The sequence below is a fragment of the Rhipicephalus sanguineus genome, chromosome 10 (assembly GCF_013339695.2).
Source record: "Rhipicephalus sanguineus isolate Rsan-2018 chromosome 10, BIME_Rsan_1.4, whole genome shotgun sequence".
Taxonomy (NCBI): Eukaryota; Metazoa; Arthropoda; class Arachnida; order Ixodida; family Ixodidae; genus Rhipicephalus; species Rhipicephalus sanguineus.
The window spans coordinates 95,854,539-95,878,259 of record NC_051185.1 but is presented as its reverse complement, the minus strand read 5'-3'; the positions used below and the strand labels follow the sequence as shown (position 1 = coordinate 95,878,259).

Here is a 23,721-nt window from a genome sequence, read left to right as displayed (position 1 = left end):
CCACCAGTCTTTCGTGACCTTTTGTCGATTTCTCCAGATTTCTTCTATGTTGGCTTCGTGTTGATCTTCGTTATTGCCTGGAAGCCTGTATTTTCCACCTATTATGTCAGCCGGCACAATAGGTAGCGGCTCATCCGGTTCGCTGTATATATAAGTCAACGGTCTGTTATTAAGCACAGCTTCAACTTCAGCGGTGATTGTTTCCATCTCTTCTCTGGTTAGCAGTCTCTTTCCGATGACTTTCCTCATTGATGATTTCATGCTTCGTATTATCCTTTCATAGAAGCCTCCCCACCAAGGTGCTTGTTCGGCGATATATTTCCACTTTATTTGATCTCCTTGGCTAACTCTTGCAGGGACTTCTTCTTGTAATTCTTTGAGCATGCGATTGATTTCTCTGTTGGCCTTCTTGAACGTCCTTGCGTTGTCACTGTATATTGTGCGACATAGGCCTCTTCTCGCGGTAAATCTTCTGAATGCATGTAGGAATGCGTCTGTCTTACAGTTGTCCACAAGTTCGAGATGTACAGCTCTCGTTGTTGCGCACACGAATACTGTAATGTACAGTTTTCTCGTGCCTTTCACTGCGTCCTTTATAAGCATCGGGCCTGCAAAATCCACACCAGTCACTTCAAATGGTTGTCGCTCGTTGACTCTGTCTGCAGGAAGGGGTGCTATTTCTTGCTGAATCGGTTTGGCGTCAAATCGTTGGCACTTTAAACATCCGTGAATTACATTCTTCACCAGCTGCCTTCCTTGGATTATCCAATACTTGGTTCTAAGCTGCAAAAGCGTTGCGCTTACTCCTCCGTGCAACGCGAGTTGATGAACATGTCGTACTAGCAGCTTCGTACCGGCCGTCCACTTTGGTAGCACAATTGGATGTTTTTCGTTGTAGGTTAATCCGCTTTGAGACAGGCGACCCTTGTGTCTTATCAGCCCTTGGTCATCTTCGAAAACTTCCCTGCCATAAAGAAACATCCTTGTTGCCTTAGTATTGTTGCCCTTGTTAAGTATGAAATGTTCCCGTATTTGTCGTTGCTCTATTTTTATTATCGTCGACTCTGCATTCTTCAGTTCCTCATAGCTCAGATCTCCAATTATCCGTTTCTTCTTTCTTATAATCTGTATGTATCTCAGAACCCAAGCTGTTACGCTGAGCAATCGTATGTACGTTCCATACTTCTCCGCGTCGATCACTGCCGGAATTGGCATGCATGTGTTAGTCGCATGGCATTCACTACTTTCGACGTTTTCTTCTGTCTCCGTCTTCATTGTAGTCCTGTTTTCCGTAACAAGCCACTTTGGACCATGCCACCATAGTTCCGACTGTATCAAACTCTTTGCGCTCACACCTCTGGTCATGAGATCAGCGGGGTTCTCTTCACTTGCAATGTATTTCCACTCTGACAGCTTTGTTTTCTCCTTTATCTCCTTCACCCTATTTTCTACAAAGATGTCCCTCTTTTTCTGTCCATGTAACCAACTGAGAACAATGGTCGAGTCCGTCCAATATCTTGTTTCGTCAATCTTCCTTACAAAGCCACTTCTGATGTATTCCGAGAGACGTGCCGACAGCAATGCAGCCATCAGCTCGAGTCGCGGCAACGACATTTCTTTCATTGGCGCTATTCGTCCTTTTGCAATGAGTATATCAGCCTCTTTTTCACTCTCGTAGTCATTTACTAAGCAGGCTGCTGTCCCGTATGCATATGGGCTTGCATCGGAAAACAAATGAAGTTCCGTGTGAATAGGTTTCCTCCTCTGTTTCACATCAATCCATCTTGGTACACTGAACTCTTGAATGGATTCCAGCTCTTGAGTCCATTTCCTCCACAACTCCGTTTCGTCATCTGGTAGTACGTCATCCCAAGACGTTCCTTTCCTCCACATGTTTTGCAATTCTCGCTTGGCTGTTACCGTGAATGGAGTGAAGACTCCCAGCGGATCGTATATCCTTGCTGTGAGCTGTAACATTTGCCTCTTCGTTAATGTACCGCTTGTATCGATGTCTTTTATTTCAAACGATGGTAGGTACAGTCTGTCTTCCTTGAAATTCCATCTGATGCCAAGAACCTTTATTTGGGTGGAAGTTCCGACGCTTGCATTTTCCTCTTCCTTCTTTATAGTTTGTTGCAATCGAGGCTCATTCGTATTGAACTTTCTCAGGGTCATTGACGCCTCTTGGAAGATCTCTTTTGACTCCCGGTAAAGTTTTTCGGCTTCTTCAGTTGATTCGGCCCCCATTATCACGTCGTCGACGTAGATGTTGCTCCTCAGCTGCTTAATGGTCTCCGGAAACTTATCCTCCAACTTGCTGAGGTGGTGTTGCACTGTTGCTGCCAGCAGGAACGTACTCGGCGCAGTGCCAAACGTTACTCTTGACATTCGCCAAGTTACAACTCTTGCATCGCTTCCACTCGGAAGTCTGTCCCACCAAAGAAAACGCAGTGCGTCTCTGTCTTCCTCATGTACCAAAATTTGTAAGAATGCCTTTTCAATATCAGCTGTCATTGCAATGCGATGGTGTCGGAAGTTCATCAGCATGTGCACAAGATCGCAATTAAGATTCGGTCCAGTTTCGAGGTTGTCGTTTAAAGATAACCCTTTTGTGGACGAGGATGACGCATCAAATACTATTCTTATCTTTGTAGTTTGACGATCTTCCCTGATTACGGCTTGATGCGGCATATAGTAGCAGTGGGTAAGTGGTGCACTTTGGTCCTCGGCCACTTCTGCCACTCCACTATTCAAATATTCTCTGATCGCACTGTCGTAACGCCGCATTATACTTTCGTCCTTCCGTAACCTTCGAGTGAGCTGTTTCAGTCTGGTCATTGCTACACTCTTGTTTTCATCAAGCTCCACGTTGTCTTTCCATGGAAGTCGTACCGAGTATCTCTTCTCTTCATACTTCAAGTTCCTGTTGAAGTACTCCATCACATCTTCTTCTCGCTTTGCATCTTGCTCGGTGCCCTTTATGCCGATTGTTTCAATATCCCAGAAATGCTTTAGTTCTGTCTCTATGTCAGATTTATCCACTTCAACGTGAAGTACCATAACGGTTGACCTTTTCATTAATGTTGCAGCTAACTTGGCTTTGCCCTGCACCGTCCAACCGAATATGGTCTCTGCTGCTGTCAACTTCTCTTCCAGTTTTCGAATGCCTCCGGTCATTATTTGCCAATACTGGTCTGATCCAACAAGGATTCCGATTTCTCTGCAGTCGGTGCTTGTATAAAGGCCGTCAGCCAGCTTTAATCCATCGTCCTCGTACTTCTTCTTCAGTGAGACTGGCAGGAATGGTATTCTTTCTCTTTATATTACATCAACTTCTAGTGCTTCCAACAAAACTTCTTCGCCATTGTATGCACTTCTAAGCTTAGCTTCAACCGAATTCATAGTCTTTTCATCTTGTCCACCTCCGAAAGAGCCTATCGTCAGCCTTTCTTTTCCTTTGACCGGACAACCAAGTTTCTGCGATAAGCGCTTAAGAATGAACGTTCTTTGGCTTCCGGTGTCTAACAGAACCCGACAATAGCATGACTTGTTTCTACCTTCTGCTAGTGCCACTGCAGTCTGTAGAAAAATGCTTGATGATATGTTCATATATTGGCATGTAGACTCTTGCTCTTTCTTATTTTCATTTGTGCCTTGCACGGCCGCTGTACATTGAGCTGTAAGTTCTTTTCTCCGACACATGGACGTTGCATGCCATTTCCCGCATATTTTGCACCTTATGTTTGCCTTGCATATTTTGGCGGTATGTCGAGGCCTCGTGCAACGGAAACATCTATTTGACGCCTTTAGCTTCATTTTCTTCTCTTCATGCGTCATAGTTTTCCTACAGTCATCCGTATAGTGGGTGTTGGTCTCACAAAATATGCAAAACTTTGCGGCTGTACTCTGAAAATTAACTGTTCTTTTCTGTTGTCTACCGTCAGATTTGTTGCCGTAGCTTTCCTTCCGCTCGCCCAATTCCTCTCTGCACTCTACTTGATCTTCGATATATCGCATCAGACACCTCAGAGTGTCTTCGTGATGTTTAGCTGCATTCTGGTTTTGCATTCAAGATCTGCCGGCTAATTCTCTTTGTCTCAGCTGGAACCCCATGTGCATCTCCACAGGTAAAGATCTTTTCAATACCGGCAGGAGCATTGACGCATATGATTCGATTTTCACGCCTAAGGATTCCAGGCCACGTGTGTGCACTTGTACCTTGTCTGACAGTCTTCTTAATCCTTCATAGTCGCTGCAGCTTGCTACTGTACTCAGGTTAGTTAGCTCTTTCATGTGCATTTCTACAAGCGCTTCGTCTTTTCCGTAACGCTGCTTGAGCAGATCGATAGCTTTCATGTAGTTGCTGTCTGAAAATTGAAATCCCTCCACGGTAGCTGCCGCTCTCCCGGTTAGTGATGACAGAAGGTACGTGAACTTTTGGTTCTCGTTTAAATCAGTTCTCCCGTGAACAGCTGACTCAAACTGATGCCAAAACCTCTGCCACTTCATCTTGTCGCCATCAAACTTCATTAATTCTACCTTTGGTAGCTTTACGGCCGTTGCTTGCGGCACTTGCCTAGCACTGTCATTAGAGGCACCTTGCGCCCTCCCTGTCTCGCGCTGTTCTTGTCGGCAAAGGTACGCATTGATGTTGTGCAGAACGCTAATAATCTTCAGCTCGTACTCGGTTGTTTTCGCAAACTCGGATTCGGCTGTTTCCGGCGTTACAAACTCTTCCATCTGCTCGTCTACCTTCTTTAATATTTCTGCGATGCCTTTGATCTGGCTGGCTAGCAGCGATATCGCGGTGGGATCTTGATTCTCCTGAATCTTCTTTTCTGCTTCGCTTGCTAGGTTTGTTATTTGCGTCCTCAGCGTTTTTCTTTTCTTTGAAATCACGTCTCGGTTCATTTTGGATAAATTAGGAACTGCTGGTCGCTTACAGATTTCAGCGGCGAGTCTTCATCCGTGTCTGTGTCGTCCTCCGTGTATGTGCCGCTCTCAGCTGTCGATGTCCCGTCTCGCAGCCGTCGGTTCGCACTGGGGCCTCCTCTTCTTCCGTCTTCTGTGGCCAGTCCTTCGTCCTGGTATCCCGTGGCCAGTCAGAAGAGGAGCAGCCTCGATCCTGGTCACGACACCATGTCGCAGAAACGAGACAAGACGATCGAGACAAACTGCGTTCGATGCGAACGATAAACAAGATTCTTCTTTTTCTTTATTTGCTCATTATTGCGCGCGCTCTTCTGTGCCCGCTGTCTTCTTCTTCTCCTTGTCTTCGGCGAGTTTCTATAGTCTTATGAGTGTCACATTTTTTTAATTATTGTCCCTCTGCCATCAGTATTGCATTGAGCTGACTTGCACTGATGTGACTGAATAAGCCTGGCACAGCTCGCACATCTTCAACTCGATGAGAATATCCACATGAAATTCAGGAAAAATCAAGATGTCACTAATTATGTCACAAAATTGTCACGAATTAAGTGACAATATCGTAAAATGCACGTGCTTCACCATAAAGGCTGTCACTTAGCAGACAACTTTCACATAATATGGCCATAATTATATCTCTGCAGCATAATTTATTCGTTCTAGTCCAACCTAATGACGTTATTACCGTATATATGGTATGCTGTTTCTTTTTTGTCTTAGAGACGAACAAAGTGCGCAATGCAAAATTGTTATCGAAAAGTATTCCCACTTACTAATATTAGGGAGTTTTGGAATAGCGTACGCCAGGCCCGTAGCCACAGGGGAAGGAGGGGAGCGAAATTCTGATGGAGGGGGGTGTTTTACCGAAAATGAATTATGAAAATAGGCGTTTTTCTAAAAAAGTGAAGGGCGCAACGAAGGGCTCCGGAAGTTTCGCTCATCTGTTTTCTTTAACGTGCACTGACATCGCAGAGTACACAGGCGTTTAGCGTTTTGCCTCCACCGAAATGCTACCGCCGCGGCCGAGATCGAAGCCGCGACTTTCGGGTCGGCAGCCGAGCACCGCAACCAGCGTACAACCGAGGCTGACAACTACAATAACTGAATGAACTGAAAACAAAAGTTAGCCTTAATGCACACATGACGGAGTGATAACCGCGGCCTCTCGCTTGTTTTTATTTTCTGAAAGCACGCTGCCGCATTCACGCTTTATGGCAAGCAAAGAAATTCTATAGCACAAATTGTCTTCATTGAGGCGTACCCGCTCATCGACAGACTAGCCGTGCGAAGCGTGTGCCTTCACAAAAGCTTTTTAAACGCGCATCAGGCATCACACGTATGTGCGCTAATGCTTTTCCATTCTGCTTTTTATTGTACTTTCCACGCGACACACTGTGCAGCACTACACACGTGAGCGACGCGAAACTGAGAACACAGAAGCACCACTTACCGTTCGCATTTCCGACTGTGCCTAACCAGGTGCTGGCCGAACACGAATACACGAAGGTGCAAGCACGCTTGAGTCTTCAGACCACCATGAAACCAACACGAACACGCTCACAGTACGCGATGTTGCACTGCCGTCGCTAAATGCCGTTCACGTCCAGCGTTGAGATCAGAGTCGCGCACACACAGGACACGGGCACGCACAGCCGACACAGCTGAGCAATTCGGAAACTTCGATGAACGGGCAACGGGAGAAAATGGCGAAGGCAGCGACGGGCGACGGCGAGACTTCGACTTTAGCACGCACGCTTCCCCTCTCCTGGTGCGCGCGCGCGTGTGTGTGTGTCAGGGTTGCCGTTGGGTAGATTCGAAAAGGAGCCAGAATTCAAGCTAAAAGTAGCCAAAGTAGCCACGTCTTTTGCTCTTATCGCCAAACTTGTAGCCAAATGGCAGAAAAGCGGTATTTTGAAAATAGTTTTTGTTATTGAACAATAAATAATACCATTTTGTGTCAGCAATAAAATAGCATACGAGCACAGTTTTTTTCTCCTCTTGCCTGGCCTTCAAGCCATAAGCAAGTTGCAAATAAATGCACAATTACCTGGATACAGTCTATATAGAATAGAGTAATTGCCAGAGACAGAGTAAGATTGGAACGTTCCAGCCAACCATTCAGTAGGAGTATTAATCGTAAAAGCAGTCGTGCTTGAAGTCTCCGACTTCAAGACCAGCTTCAAGAAGTGATATCTGCTCGAAGATGACCGGTCCAGCTTCATTCTGTGTCGGATCTCTGTTTTTGTCAAGGTCACACGAGAACACACGCCGTGCATCAGCACTACAAAACTGGCTCGTATAGCGTCGGCACCGATGGCGGGCAGCGTGAACAGCGTGCTAGCCACGCGTATGCCAACATGCACGCAATTTCGTCGGTTTGATCTTAGCCAAAAGGCATACTTAAATTTCATCTTTAATTTGTAAGTTATATTTCCAATTTCATAATTTTTATTTAAATTCATAAAACCACCGAATTCTTGGCCAATCCTCCATAGTGGGTGTGAGACACTGACTAGGCGAACAAGAACTTCATCACTCCGTCACGGCAGGCGCACCGCGCGTTGCGTTCAGGTGCCTCGATGAGCACCAGACTCATGGCGGGGCTAGGACACGCGCATACACTGGCTGACGCGTCAGAAAAAGCTTGGAAACAAAGGGTAGTCGTCAGGCTCGCTCGGTATTTTCTCTGCAGGTAATGAGAAAAAATGGCCACTGGATGCGCTAAAATAGAGGTTCAAAGTAGCCAGAAAGTAGCCATGGCGCCAACCTGAAATTTTTGTCGCCAGACTGGGTCGTAAAGTAGCCAATTTGGCGCAAAGTAGCCACCAACGGCAACCCTGGTGTGTGTGTCTTTTTTTTATTTTGTCTTTCCTCGCTCGCGCCTGCGTGCCTGCGTCGCATGGTCGTAAGGTTGCGTTATCGTGTTTCTCTCGGCGGCTCATGTAACAGCCCTCCCGGTTAGCGGCTGCTTGAGGGAAGTCGCGTTTATATATATATATTTTTTGGACGCGATAGCGTCAAAGAGCTCGTCTCGCAGAAATTCCGGTGTCGGCGGCGCCGGCGTCATTAGTTCTGAGCGAAAAAGCAGCGTTGGTTGGTCGTGAGCGAAAAGTCGAGGTCGATGCAAAGAGAGAGAGGGCGTTTGCACTTTGGCTTTCCTTGCGGCACTGTGTATACGTCTCCATCGAGAAGCGCAGGCAAGCTAGCGATTGAGAAGGCGATAGTGTGTGTGTGTGTGTGTGTGTGTGTGTGTGTGTGTGTGTGTGTGTGTGTGTGTGTGTGTGTGTGTGTGTGTGTGTGTGTGTGTGTGTGTGTGTGTGTGTGCGTGTGTGTGTGTGTGTGTGCGCGCGCGCGCGACCATGCCTGTGTACGAATACCACTGTCGCGTTTTAAAGGCGAAACTAAGAGTCCCCCCGCCCCTTTTTTTAAGTATAAGAGTATAATGAGATCTGTGGGAGTAACACAGCTCTATAACTCTCACTGCAGGAGTTTCAGTTTTTAGAGTGTAGGCGATGCGTTTGGCCTCGGTCACCGCAATTGTTAGGTTCTATAAGCAATCATGCACTTTAATTATTACAATGCGCCAGCGCGTGTGTTCCGAGAAGCACCTTCCATGTGACACCTTCCGCAAAGGTTCGAATTTCTTAGTGTAGATATGTAGACGGTGTAATAAAACCGCGCAAGGAAGCGCGGAAAAAAACACGAGGCACGCGCAGCACGAAGTGCGAAAGAGTGGTAGGCTGTGCTTCCGTTGCTGTGGCACACCCGGCTGATCCAAGCATGCGATGAGGATAACCTCCTGGAATGCGTCGAAGAAAGATGAGCGAAGGAAAGAAGAGGCGCAGAGCGGTGGCCGTATAAATCTCCTGCAATCCGTTTTGTGCGAACAGTATACTCTGTACTGTACAACGTAACCTCTATTTTTACGTGAGAACGCTCGATACTGTGAACGGGTACTAAAGGTTATTTCCGTAACCTCTGTTTTAAAAGTACATTTGTGCATTTTTAATACAGGTCAATCTTGCAAAGGTTACAAGATAACTTCTGTTTTATAGGTACACAAATTAGTGAAAATTTGCACTTTTAGCAAACTTTACCGTGCTGAGAGTGTACGACGATACCTCTTTCCTTCTGTTTTGCTGAGGCCCCGTCAACTAAATATTCGCGATTAAATCATTATTCAGAAAGTTGCATAGTGTAATTTCCACGCACAGCTCACTACTGCCAAAAAATTCAACTCCAGCACTTGTCAAATGGGTGCCGAAGTGCTACCGTTGAACTGCTGAGGGGGGGCCGGGCCCCTCCTTAAAAGTGGAGGGGGGCCGGGCCCCGCCGGGCCTCCCGTGACTTTAAGCCCTCTATGAGGATGCCCTTTTAATGGGGCGGTGACATCTGTGCCACCAGCCTCGAAAGAAGAAAGAACTTCGTCGCCTCCGAAATTATCGCCGGCAATGCGCTCTTGTTACGACCGTCCCATTCGTCGCGTTTCTAATAAGAGAACTAATTTTGTCGACGCTTTAACACACCACGAAGTGGCGGCTTTAGCTCAAACCTCGCTCATAACATCCACCCATATCGAAAAATAGCTCCCAGATAATCGCCTGGCTGTCGCACCACGTTGCCCGCTCATCCTGTCAGAATTAAAGGTCAGGTTAGAGGGAAGACACGACGCTCTTCGCGTTTCTCTTCTTGTTTCACGACGCTTTGAAGGAGTGCACATCGAATATCAGTGTTTACTGTGTGCTTGTTGATGCTATCTTTGCGCGGGACTCCGAATAAGCAGTGTCCAGGTATATCTTGACAACTTCAGCTACTGCAAAGATTAAATCATGATAACGGGCGTTAGTCGTCGGTACGGATATGTGCCACTAGGCGTCAACATGAGTGCCTCCACATGAAAACGGCCGGTCATGTAGGTTCGCTAGTCCACTGCAGGCAGGGATACTTCTTCCAAACAACAATAGACATTATACAAGCTCTGGTATACCAGTGCACTAAAGTAATCAGCTGCTTCTGTGACGACCCGTTTCACTTTCGTGTTATACCGATTCCTATGAGAGAGGAATGAACCACCTTTTTCAATAAAGAAACTAGCTAGCAGACGCTGCCTGCTTCGGCGTTGTCTCTCTCGGGCGATGGCGCGTTCTCGTTCCTTGCGAGCTTGTAGTTCAGCATCCATCGCAGAAAGAGCGTCCATATCAAGCGGTGCTACATCTGCCAAAAAATACGCATTGTCGAAGCTCCCATAAACAATGCATTATAAATAGGGTTCCGTGTTTACCGTGTTTATTTTTCTTGAAAATCGGCGGGTGTTTATCGGAGTGTATATCTCGTAAATCCCCAATTCTCCAAAATTCTGAGTTTTGCATATTTTCTTAAAACCCCAAAATATTCGATAACATCATATCTGAATACTAAAACATCAAAACACACGATGCACATTTTTTTCTCAGTTTAAATGCACAAAAACATATAGGAACAAGCGAAATACTTGAACACAAACACCTGCATTTGTGCGTACAACTACCTTATGCTTAAAGCTTATTGTAAAACAAGCAAGCATACTTTGCGAGGTTGCTGTCGGTGATCGAAGCGCGCTCCTTTCGATTGACATCTCTAAGCTTTGAAAATGCCCTTTCAACGTTAGGTCTACAGACAGGAAGCGCCAGAAGACGCAGCGTGCAGTGAGAAAGCACTGGCCACAGGACATCGTAAAGTATCCAAAACGACAGGGGTTCAGCAACGTTACTACCTATTTCATAGGAATGATAGTTCGCAAAATCACTCAGGAGCTGGCTCATGTCGTCAGTTTCAAGAAGCACTAACTGAAAATAGGTGCATAGGTTTCGAACGCACAGGGCAGCTCATCATCACCTTTTTATTCACAATTTCAACACAGTACCAAAACGATTCTTTGGTGTACTGGAGTTGATCACACAGGTTCCTGTCAGATGTATGTCTCCTCCTTTCGGCGACAGCAGTGTAGTATCCGTGAAAGTCTGCGACAGTCGTTAAGCGGTAAGTCTCGTCAAGGAGGTCCAACAGACTTGGGACATCTGGTGCGAAGACCTCGGTTGGATCACACCATTGACTGATGAGTGCGTGCAAACGAACGACCAGCATGGCATAAACTTTGTGTACCAGGGTACTCTCTGCCTGAAGTTCCTTAATGATTGAGAGTATGGCACACGAATTGCTCTTCAGAAACCTCATCTTAACGAGCAAGTCACGACTTGCTCGTTAAGATGAGCGAGACTGTTGAGCTTCGCACACTTCGTTCCCTTGGCTTCGTCGCTTCTCAACAAAGACAAAATGGCGCGCCAGTAGTCCAAAATATCTGCTAGGGCTTCATAAAAAGAGAACGTTGTTTAGTAGGTGGCGCAGATCTTTGAAGGGAAGCGCCTTGAATATGGGGTTGCAGAGTTGCAAGTCCTTGTGAAGCTTCTGCTTTGAGTTCGAGCACAATACAGCTACGTCGCCTAATACAGCTACGCGCGGTAAACTTTCAGAATCGGTCAATCCAGAAGATGTATCAATGAGTGCTTAGAACTTCCCCTTTCGATAAAGAACGGAACCAGGTCATATCGGTCCTTGAAATAGGAGTTGATCGGATAAATCCGAATAGTCAAAAATTTTACCGGCGAATGTTTGTCGGATTTTTTCGGATAAAACCGAAAACACGGAGCCCTAATTAAAAACACTGATCTCCTCTCGCTCTATCTTGCTCTCTAATATATATATACTTATATATATATAATCAGAACTAACAGACAATAACGCCAAGGAAAGTATAGAGGGTGTTATCTGTAGTGTTTAGGATATAAATGTGAAGAAAGTAAAGTGGACGAAAAGATAACTTGCCGCCGGCCGGCAGCGACCGAACCTGCGACCTTCCAATAACGCGTCCGATGCTCTACCAATGAGCTACGGTGGCGATCATCCTCCCGTCCACTTTATGGGGTATACATGTGCCTTTAAACCTAGGAGTGTTAGTCAGCGCCAGTCGCAGCCATGGCGGCGAGTGTGGAACACTCTTTTTCTGCCTGTTGGCATCACGTAGCACGTGATCGTTTTTTTTTTACGAGCTGGCAGCTGACCAATAATCCCTCGCATACTACCTCAAGGCATTAAGTCTGCCAGAACGAGACCCTCGCTATGAATGAAGGAAAGGAAGTGATACTTAAGCGCTCGTTTTTCTTAGACACAGTATTAATGAGAACTAACAGACAATAACGCCAAGGAAAGTGTAGGGGGTGCTATCTGTAGTGTTTAGAATATATATATATATATATATATATATATATATATATATATATATATATATATATATATATATATATATATATATTCTTAGTTTATAATTGCACCCGGCGGAGCTTTGCAGGAGGGCGCCGTACAGGACGTTGTTGCTGCTTGGGCTGGCGCTTCTTCCAGTTCGTGTTGCCGATTTACACCCTACTTCAATTCTTCGTTCTAGAAGCACAAAAGCAATGCAACATATAAAATGACCAGAAAAAACCAAACCGATTATAAGTAAGATTGATTGAAAATTCTCTAACGGAATACAAGTTGACATACGTTAGACAATATCAGACGAAGCTCAAGGCATTAAGAATAAGAGTGATCTGCACAAACGAGCCCTTGCAGCGGTTGCCTGCAGACAAGAGAAGCACAAGAGGCAAAATGATAAACAATCGAATGTTGCAGATTACGGAAAATAATAAATCAAGAAGGCGGGCAATGCATCAAACGAAACTTAGGGCAGAACAATGGAGCGTTAAGGTGTGTCAACATATTAATACCCTTAATACTAAATACATTTATAAGTCGAATAGAATCAATGTTTATCAGTTGGGGTAATGGCAAGCTCTTCTAGTACATTGACGCATGATACGTTCCACCAGGGAGCTGTATGTCAGGAACAAAATCTGTCATGTATATTGGGCTGCTGTCTTGTGCCGATACTGGCGCGGGAATAAGTCAGTGGCGAAAACATACGTTTTGCCACGTGGGCGGCTTTCTCATTTTTAGTGGACCAGCATTGAGCAGTGAGGCTTGCCGAATTTCTGCGGCATACACGCGCTAGGAGTTAATGAGCTCAAAAGACGGAAGAATTTTGGTTTTGCCTAGCCAAACAAGGCTTGACTGTAAAGCTGCGTTCGCGTGGCTCGGACTGAAGTGACGGTTACGGAGTAAAGCGGAAAAGGCGCTCTGTTGAAGACGCTGGTAGAGGATCTTGTGCAATGTGTGGTAGACCGATGAAAAATGCAACGCCAGAGGAGTTTAAAAGATTCCGCGCCAAGACATAGAACAGTGAACAAAAAATCGACAAGGACGTGTGGACATCTCTCTATGCAAGAGAGCGATGAAACGACCTTGCCGCTTATTTGTCTGCTGTGTACGTTTTGGCACCGAACATTTTAATATGGAATACCAACTAACCAACTCTCACATCATGCGCTATAGGAGTCTCGACAAGCACGAAAGTTGGCACGACGAACCAAACAGCTGGTCGGATTCTGACGTGACTGTTTAGCCTTTATCCCATCGTGCCATATTAGCTATATTATAAGGGGCCCTCAGGTGTCCTGTAATTTATCTTATGTAGATGCGCGCTGCGCTGACGTCACTATAGCGCACGTGTGGCTTCACTAGAGCCGAGCGCAGCCACGCAAAAAGCCGCTCCATTAGCGTCGTGAAATCTCCATGTCGAAAGATGCAATGCCCATATGAAAGAAATCGTTATAACTATAATGAATTCCTATTTACAATTAATTATTGACTTCTTGAACTAACAGATTCGCAATTTCCAGACCAGGCCGCAAAGAAACGTAGCCCAGGTGGCAAGCTTGCAAGAGCATTTTTTAGAGCCCCTGTAAAGGTGTCACACGTCAGCATCTCTGTGATATTCGGCGGCGAACACGTAGCGTAACTCAGGTGCATGTAAGAAGGCGCGTCCTTGGGAGCTATTGTACAGTGCCTGACTACCAGGAAAGCACTTGCGGCTTCCTCCAGCTTTACGGCAAGCGCCGCAAAGTGCGAAGAACAGTAAAAAAAGTTTCAGTCGAAAAGGTGAGTTTACTGCGCCTTTGGCTCGTGGTGGTTAGCACTTTTAGACGGTATGTATAAGACTGAGATAGAGCGAATTTATTAGAAGGCAGAGAGGTCGGCCCAAGCTTGAGCGCTCTGGCCTGCTACAGTACACAGGGTAATAGGCGAAGGGCGATAAAGGGTAATGAATATGATCATGAGGACAGTAAGAGGTGATGTGGCATGTACAAATGTGACAGAAATTAAGGGCTTTGACAAAGTCGTTAGCTGCGGAAAACGACAAGCCCGGATTTTGGTCTTCCGTAATTTTATACTATGCGACGTAGCAGACAGGCCAGCAGCTAAGTCCTCTAGCATCCAGCCTGGCATAACTCAACAAAACGCCGCACTAAAGAAATACGACCGCTGCAGCTTGCGAAGAGATCTTCGTGATGTCTATGATTTCATCACAGAACGTCCGTTGAGAGAAGTGTAAACACAGCGGCCGAGCCGAAGCTGCACCAGTCGCCCCGTCGCTGCTGCCTCGTTCGCACGCAACGCTTTTGCTTAAATATAGGAGTTCTTATTGTAGACGTGCCTTTGTCTTTTTTTACTTGAATACGCAATATCATCACGCTACCAACGGCCCGGACGTCTACAAATTGGTGACCCGGACGTGAATTCTTTGTCTTGTGCTTGCACTGACGCTAGGGCGCTGAAGTCGACAGGTGCCGGCGCTGCGGCGCAAGATACAGAAGCTGTCAGGCGAGAAAGCACATCGGCTGCAGCATACGCAGATCCCTGCACATGCCGGAGATCGGTTGTGAATTCCGCGATGTAAGCGAGGTGACGACTCTCACGGGGCGAAAACTTGCTGCTTGCAGACTTGGTGGCAAACATCAACGGCTTGTGATCCGTGGCGATGAAAAAACATCAGGCTTCAAGGAAATGCCTGAAGTGGCGCACACCCATATCGGCAGCAACGAGTACACGTCCGAAAGTGCTGTAGCGGCTTTCTGTGGGCGAGAGCTTGCGCGAGAAAAATGCCAACGGCTGCCACGATCCGTCAACGAACTGTTGTAAGGCGGCTCCAACTGCCACATCCGACGCGTCGGTCATGAGACAGAGTGGAGCGTCTGGTGTTGGGTGAACAAGCAGGGTGGCGTCTGCGAGCTCTGTCTTAACTGCTTCAAAGGAGCTTGATGCATTCTCAGACCATGTAATGGGAGTACTCTTCTTCTTCTTACCCTGAAGCATGTCAGTAAGGGGTCTAATCAGGTCAGCACAGCGGGGAATGAAACGCGGGGAAACATGTAAGCTGACTGCTGATCCCTGTAGAGACAATCCACTGTGCCCGGCTGGGCGAAGTGCGGAGCCATGCAGCACCCCTCCGCCCCATGGCCCTTTCGCACGACGAAAGATGGCGGAAGCGCTTCTTCTCGGCCAGATAATCTTTCGTCGTCGGCGTTCGCATGGTTTCACTCCTATGTAAATTCGACGCGAGGTTACCTTTTTGGTGCTTTATGCGAAACATCAAGGCGGCGCCGACGCTGACGGCAGAAACGCACGAAAGTGTTTATAATATTGAAATGGCAATAAACTGCGGTTAGCGTTCAATCTACACGACACCTGTAAATACGTGCACAACCTAATTCCGGCCGAACTCTTCTTTTTTGCATAATTGACTGTGGTTGAGAACCTTTGTGAGAAACCTGGTTATGTGCTAAACGTTTTGTTAGCTATGCATATCATATTGCACTTTCAAATGGTCTCTGTTGTGTTGGATGCGCAATTTACCCTTCAGCTGGAAAGTACGCATTTGTTTATGCTTCCTTGCCAATGGAATGTGTTCATGAGAGGCTAAAGAAATGATATGTTTCATACATCGATCGCGTCGGAAAGTCGCGCACTGTATTTCTCTTAAATCTCAGAGAGCAGCTAATACTGCAACTATCAGCGTAATAAGGCTCCTAAATTTCGTTTTCATGTCTCGACCCAGTTGCTGTTTTTTCCTCAGTTCAACCAGCCCGGTTCCTATCATTCAAGATGCGCCAGGCTATCTGCTTGATTATTATTTTCTTGTGTGGATGTCATCTTTTCTCAAGGTAAGTATCGCTCCAGCAGCTGCACTTCATCACCTTTCCGGCAATTTGAAAGATGAGGAAAATTAATGATACTAATGTTTACAGTAGAATTTTATAGCGTCAAGTTACAAAAGACGCCTTCAAAAGTTATGAAAAAGAAACTTGAGTAGCACATAGAACATCCCTGTTTCAATAGAAATGAGTGCTAGTAGCTCAGGCGTGTTATTACTTCGTGTCACCACCTTTTCTATTTCATTTGAACATTATTTTACTATTTCGGACTCACATGACATTAAGCAATACATTACAGATTGAGATTGCATGATGCTGCCTTTCTCAATACAGCTTTCGGAGCTGCGCAGCCTTCCCAAGACCTTATCTCTCGAAGAATGATAGAACTCGGTGCTCTGTGAGCCAAACATCTTTATCCTGCCACATAGTACAACACCGTCGGCACTCTAGGGCGTCTTCATCCATTTAATGGCGATCGCTTATTTTTCCCAATGCAGCATGTATAAAAGGTGGTCTTAGTTCCTATAACGTTTTTTTAAGACGGTTGTGGATAATGGCATTGATATAAGAACATGCAAGAACCACTTTGTGTCTTTGGTGAGCATGGGAAGAAATGTACCAAGGAAGAGTATGAAGAGCACATTGTTTGAGCACTGATTTTCAGTAGGCAAAAAACGTAGCGCTTCGTGGTGTAGCGACAAGTCTGGTACATCAAGGATAGTTTTCATTGTCATGATAAAGAGTGGCGGGAGTGGATCGACAGCATAAAATGAGTGCAACGATTGTGCTGCTTAGAATCTCATAAGACGCATGAGTATTCATCTTAGGTCTAGAAATGGGAGGTCTATGAGCCGTCAGCTTGAAATAAGCGCGCTTGGACCTAAACATATTGCACAAGTATACGCTTCTGTGCTTTTAAAAGTCCTGTAGCTAAGTTATCGGCATGTATTTTCTGTGAAGCGTCGGGATGCTAGGATACCTTAATTGCTTACATGAGTCGAAGTTGGAGTGATGAGACGATTAGGCAAGGAAAAGGGCATTTGCGCGCATTCTAGTTGTCAGGTTTATGGTACCCAAGCGTGATTATACAATGGTAGCGTTTCCAGAACAAGTTGAAGTACTAGTCCAATAGGTTGCTAAGATCATTCTGAACATGTTGGCTGTTGGTTGTGTTAGTAACTGCAAGCAAAACACAGTCGTCCACAAATCGCATTACCGTAGATAGCATTACGCTGTTAGGAACATCAATTATATATATCATTATAATGTCAAATTCCGCAGGCTAGTGATCATCTGGTGATCGGTTACAACATGACAGTTTGAAGTAATTGTTGCGCACGCAATACAAGCATGGACTGCTTCCGAAGCTATGAAACCGGGCTGTACAAAACTTATGCTTACTAGCAGATGGCCTGTATACCTTAGCTTTTGTGATAAAATGTACAGCAATTTGAAGGCTGCTGTGGACAGCGTGCCGAGTTTAACTTTTTCGGCCCCGATCTGTAAATGTGAACCGGCGGACAAAGTGTCGGTCGTCATCGTAAAAGTGTAATGCATATAATGGAGACATAAAACCCAGGTTGGAGTTTTGAAGTGCTGTCGTGCAAATGCCCTCCATGGTTAGCTCTCGTCATGTCGATCCTGTCGTCGGCACGCCGACCGGCATGAGCTATTTAATAAGATACGGTTTTCAAATGCCAGTGCATTAAAAATTGCAAAGAAACCTCAAGCCGTGGTAGGTCTCGGCCTGACTGTCCCGCCGTAGCGGCGGCTAGCCGTGTGTGAGGGCACACTCCTCCGGACATTTATTAATAAATATTTTCCAAACTAAACCAACAAACGTCAAACGTGAGGAGAAATCCTCATTTAGAAAATGTTATGCTAGTTCGTGCGTGCTTCATTTAGGTTCACTATTGTGCGTTTATTTTTATTTTCTATCTTTTTCAGTGTGCAAGCAGGCTCATGTTCAAGTTCTCGACCTAAACCAGGAATTAATGACCACTCGTGTGTTGGTGAAGTAAGTCTTATCGCGTTCGTATACGCAGTCCTGTGCCGAAAATGTAAATTTGCCTAACGTGCGGCATAATTTAAAACTAACGTTACCGCCTGGCACTACGAATCTTGAGCGCAAAGAATAAACCGCACGGACATTGTAGGTTTTAGATGTGAAGCATCTTATGGCGGAGTTCAATCCGGTGGCGGTGGTGGTGTGCGGCGTGACCACCCTTACTGCGCATGCGCAAACCTTCTCCACTTCCCCTCTCTCCCCTTTCCCTCTCCACATCACCTCTCCCCTTTTCTTACCCCCTTCCCTTTCCCCTCTCATTTCCCCTACGCGTGAGGTCAGTTTCGATATCAGCCTTAAAATTCGAAGATGAATATCTCGAACTACGCGGAACTGTTTCGACGTCAAAACATTGGGTACGAAATAAAAATTTATAATATAAACAACGGCCCACAAGTCAGAAATGAAAAAAGTTAATTAGTGATTATTTGTTAATTATTAGCAGCAGTATCGCTGCAGCTGCGGCAATGTATGGCTGCCTCGACGTAGAGTTCGAGAGTGAAAAAGACAGGGGCCTCACTGCCGTATGATTTTCTTAAGAAAAACCATTGTCTAAAATAAACAATGTAAAGAGAAAACAAGAGACAACGCCCGTTCCTGGGCCGGCTGTTCTTATTCTGCCTCTTCTCAACCGCGCTCATGCTGCCCGCACGCCATAGCACCGGCGTCGCTCCTCGTCCTCACACTCGGCCTGACTGCGAGGGCGCGGAACAGCCGACAATGTCTCTGGTGGCTGGTGTTCATTCATTTACAACGCATTCATTTACTCGAGAAAGCGGCAAGTCGTGACGTCACCGCGCTCTTCACCACGTCGACGCACAGAACGGGCACAGCACACTCCCAGCACAGAAACTGAGAAATCGCCTATATTTAGTCCCATAACACCTAAATAAACATGACAATTCTGTCCTTGCATATCAGCGTGTCCCAGATGATTCAGAATGATGCAGGAAATGCATACCTGCCTTCAAAGGTGCATTAGATGGGTGGCCGCATTAAACTTAATTCGAGGGCTAAGGGGATGCACGGCCTCCGAGATTCGCGCAGCCCACAGCGGATCTCTGGAGGCTGCGTCCGTTGCACTGAAGCACATTCTGTCCCTCTGATTTGTGTCGAGAGCTGTGAAAATTCTGTAACGTCGAAATGACTTTGCGGAAGGAGAACCAGAAACAGGGGAAGTGCTGCACGCCGAGCTCCCCCCAATCAACTGTGGCGGAAATGGCCAGTACATTACACGACACATCGATGATAGCTCCCAATTCTAATTTCCTGTACGGACATCGGTTGCAAGCAAACTGTTATCTTTGTTTTAGGTAAGTCTCTATCCAAGTAATCAGATACCATGGCGACTTTGATGGTTCTTATTTTAAAAATTTGCATTGTTACGGCCTCTATAACGCTTTAAAAAAAGCTAAAACCAGCAGGTCAAATTACGCTGGTTTCTGTGGCGAAGTACTTGCCTTAATGCACCATTGCACCTTTTCATCTACGATGTACCATTAACGATGCTTATTTCACTGAACGTTGTTCGCGAACTGATTCACTGGACAACACCAAAAAATCAGAAAGGAGTTAGGCACTACGTTAGGAATTTTAGGTGTTTCCTGTAAACCGATTTAAAAAAAAGAACATTGTTAGGCGTTAAGTTCCGAAGCAGCCCTTAGAGTAGGTGCTTGCTGCTTTCGTCATTTTTGTTCACGTCTTTCATATAAATTACAAAAAGACAAACGTGATACTATTACATATCTTCATTTTTTAATAAATTAGACAGAATATTGCGTGAAAGTAATTGCTACTGCTGTTAGAGATGCTAGTACTGTTAGCAAGGGAATAATTTTCAGCATTGTAAATTGTCCACCAGGGCGACAGTAAACGAATACAAAGGAACGGCGCATACAAGCGGCGGCGTTTTTGCCCGCCTTTACACTTTGCCTGCTTTCGCGCTGTGGCGATTATCGTGGAATAGGAGGGTTACGCACCTTGGTTTAATGAACACCTGGATGTTTCATCACGCATAGAAAGTGCACAATACATGAACTGGCAAATTAAACCTTGTACTATGTAACACGCACCAAGAGGCAAGATAATCATCAAATGTGGCACGTTTCCAGCCGCTTCATAGGAAACTGTAGACAACCCAACATGAACAATAAATGCCCTGATTATTTTATTTTATTTATTTTTTGCAGACCTGCGGGCTTGAGAAGTGCCCAAGTCCTTGCAACAGATGCGTCAGCACTCATCCATGGTGTAAGGGATACTGTTACATGAAATAGCCCTCGCGATGCACAGAACACCAGGAAAATCTGCTGATCTGGCGAATTCCCGTTTCTGGCGAAAATCTGGCGAATTTCCGTCTCTAGAATCCCTGCTTTAACGTACATAATAAGGGCACTTTTCTACATTTGCGTGTAATGTATCTTATGAAAGACACTCACCTGTCAAGGCCAAGCCGTCTTCTAGTATGGTTTGAATAAACATTTTTTCATATGACACATGTATGAGAGACTGAATTATAACGTCAATATAGCCGCTAAGCCATTTTGTTGTCGAGCAATAAACATTAGCTGTCCCTATCGCAACCATTCCTGCATCTGCAGTTTTTTTTATCACCTAGACATTTGCTAAATTAACACTGTCACAAGGTAGAGCGCAGTCAAATTGTATTATGCGCTATACACGCTAGCTATCAACCCAAACATAAAAGTACGCTTTGATCGTTCAAGCAGAAGACACGTAAGCCATGCACATAGCCTGCATAGGTTTGAACTATCCAAAGTCGGTTACAGCCTAAGAAACAATGCAAGCTCCGTCCACAGCCATCGTTGTACCACTAAGACATTACTAACTGCCAACGAACAAAATATATTCTCCAATATGCCTATTGTTTACTTCCGCAAAAAAAATTGGCCGCGTATCTGCGTGCTTCGCTGCAAATGTCGTGTAAAGACGATAGAAGAGGCGCTGTGTGAGATATGGACGCCATCTGGCAATACGTCGGGAAACATGAGTGCTGTGTTGCGTGCTGGTAGTCCCGGCGCAGCAGCAGGCGAACACCGGCGGTGACCAACGCGACCGGCGGGGACGCCAGCCAGCCCGAAAACGCGGTTTGGCGCGAAGCGCTGAAGCAGAGAAACGTCCGCACTCAACGAGTACTCTCCACACACTCCTTTATTTACATGTCGCCTGGGTAAAACAGGAACGCCAGAGCGGCGCCCACAACCGGCAGCCTGAAGGCCGCCCACAACGCTGCTTTTTCATTTTTTAAATATTTTCTTCACCTTCTTGGCCTTCTCAAAACTAGTTTTTCAACACCAACCCATGGCATTCGTACAGTGCAATACAGAACCGAAACCGAAACACAACAATGAGCTCGTGCGAAGGGCACGGAGGAAGGCAAATTTCAGCGCAGTCGCATTTTCAGCTTTGTTGAAACAGCGCTCACTAGACGACGACGAAGTAAAAGAAGGCACAGGACAGGCAGCGCCTGTCCTGTGCCTTCTTTTACTTCGTCGTCGTCTAGTGAGCGCTGTTTCAACAAAGATGAACGCATACCAACTCGCTCAAGCTTCCATTCTTATGCATTTTCAGCGCAGCCTAAGAAACTAGGGTCCTTAAAATTACGTATGTATGCATTTTCTATTAAAGGAACACGCCACCTAATACTTACTTAGTGATGTTGCACCTCAGATATGCATGATATTTACTTTTTGATCGACAACGTTCACAAGTATGAAGAGCCGTACCAGTTCAAGACGGCTGGCCCTTGGGCAAGTGGTTCAACTTTGGCCGAGTGGCTGAATCAGGCTAGTGAAAGAAACCCACGTGACTGGTATGGCAAATTGACCCGCCATCTATGGAGTGGGATCAGAGTTAAAATCTGCGTTCTGTCTCTTTTCTCCCAACTCTCCTCAACCCCCTCTCTGGCGGGATCAACTCCCTCTCCTCCGGGAGGCGCGCTTTCCGCCGCCTTGCTGGCGCCGCCTACTTTGAAATCCGTTGGAAAGTTTCGTGTCTGGCGTTGGTAAGGCGTGCGTTAGCCGTCGTTGCTCGTCCGTTTGACGGTGCGCGCTCGCTGTGTGCTTGTGCGACGCGATGTTTTACGACTCGGGATGTTCGTGCATAGTGCTTTGTTGTTCGAATACTTCCAGAACACGTCCCGGAATATATGTGCCGGCCCCCAAAAGAACAACAGGTGAGCGTGCCCTTTGAGTTGCGGCTTTCATTGTGTCAGTTTGAATTGACGTCCATACCGAGTAGCTGTTCTCTGCAGTGGGGCTACAGTTATTCTTTTCAAAAATGACTGATTCGAAAAGGGCACGATGCTGCGTTTAAATCGTTATACGAACAAGCAGCGGACATGAAGCCCATGCGACGTAACTATATAGTTACAGGCTTACAACTCTCACAGAACCGCGTGCTTGAATGTGTGCTTTGCATTTATCTCCGGTTAATTACTCGCCATCGCCTATAACCGCGTTTCTAAGGCTGTAGGTAAATGTATAAAAACTTGTGCTGCTCTGAGACGAACAAACGAATTCACTTTTGCACGAGTCGACGGCGCTCTTCATCTGATTGGAACTTGTTCCTTTTCTTCAGGGCGGAAGCGTTTTTAAAATACTCCGGAACGCCAAACAGCTGATTGGTGCGCCCAGAGAAAAGCTGAAGAATTGCAGAATCGGCGCATTTCAAGAAGAGATGCCATGAATCCTCCGATACCATCTGTTCATTTTCTTCGCGTTTATCATCACTAGTTTTATGAAAATCAACGTTTTTGGAAATGTAGTCAATAAAGTGCGGCCAATATTAGTTGTGGTATATGTGGAGTTCGTTTTCACATCTTTAAAATGATCTTTACATGATTATTCTATTTTTAGGTATTCAACTGCTTTCATTGTTTTTGCATTGCAGTGAATGTTCAGTTTTGTTAGTTATGATAATTTTGTGCAATATCGTGCGCATATATCAGAAGCTCTTCTGCACTTTTGTCAGTATAAAAATTGTTTTTTATTATGTGCCCTAATGTTATGCTGTTTTTTTATTCCACTGTTCTTTAAGTTCTTAACTTTGCCGATACCTTTTGTGTTGTTTAGTGGTCATGAACACGTCTATGTGAATCTCCTGTTCATCACTTCTGTTAATCTCCTGAACCTCTGTCGCACCACATTTGATGAAAATGTTGATTTTCGGAAACGAGGACAATAACACGAGACCAAAGATATTTTGTGTTGTGAGTGCAATTCATTCTTTTGCGTTCTGGCACATGCTGCACGACTGCAGTGTGTTCAGAATGCTTGATTGCAAATTGCGTACATTCAAACGCGCAACGAACGCGCGGCGCAGCACGCGCAAGCGGATGCAAAAAAGAAAAAAAAACGCCGGCGCAGCACGCGCGAGCGGACGGGCGAGCGGGTTCATGAAAAAAAGTGGGGGAGGAGGCTGCGCAGCACGCGCACGCAAACAAAACAAAAAGAATAAAAAACGGCGCTTGCGAGAGAGCTAGGAGAGGAGGTGCGAGGCGCGGCTGGTGTTGCCATGACGACGCATACCGTGTGCGCCGCCATTCTGCAGTTTGAGCTTCTGAATCCCAGCCGCCAGGAT

The 23,721-nt window shown here is 45.8% G+C and overlaps 1 long non-coding RNA gene across 1 annotated transcript; it reads left to right on the top strand.

Annotated features, from left to right (window-relative positions):
- The first annotated feature begins 22,122 nt into the window (after positions 1–22,122).
- Positions 22,123–22,938, top strand: LOC125760073 (uncharacterized). The gene is made up of 2 exons (XR_007417734.1): positions 22,123–22,315; positions 22,720–22,938. It is a non-coding gene; the product is annotated as an uncharacterized LOC125760073 (long non-coding RNA).
- The last annotated feature ends 783 nt before the right edge of the window (positions 22,939–23,721 follow it).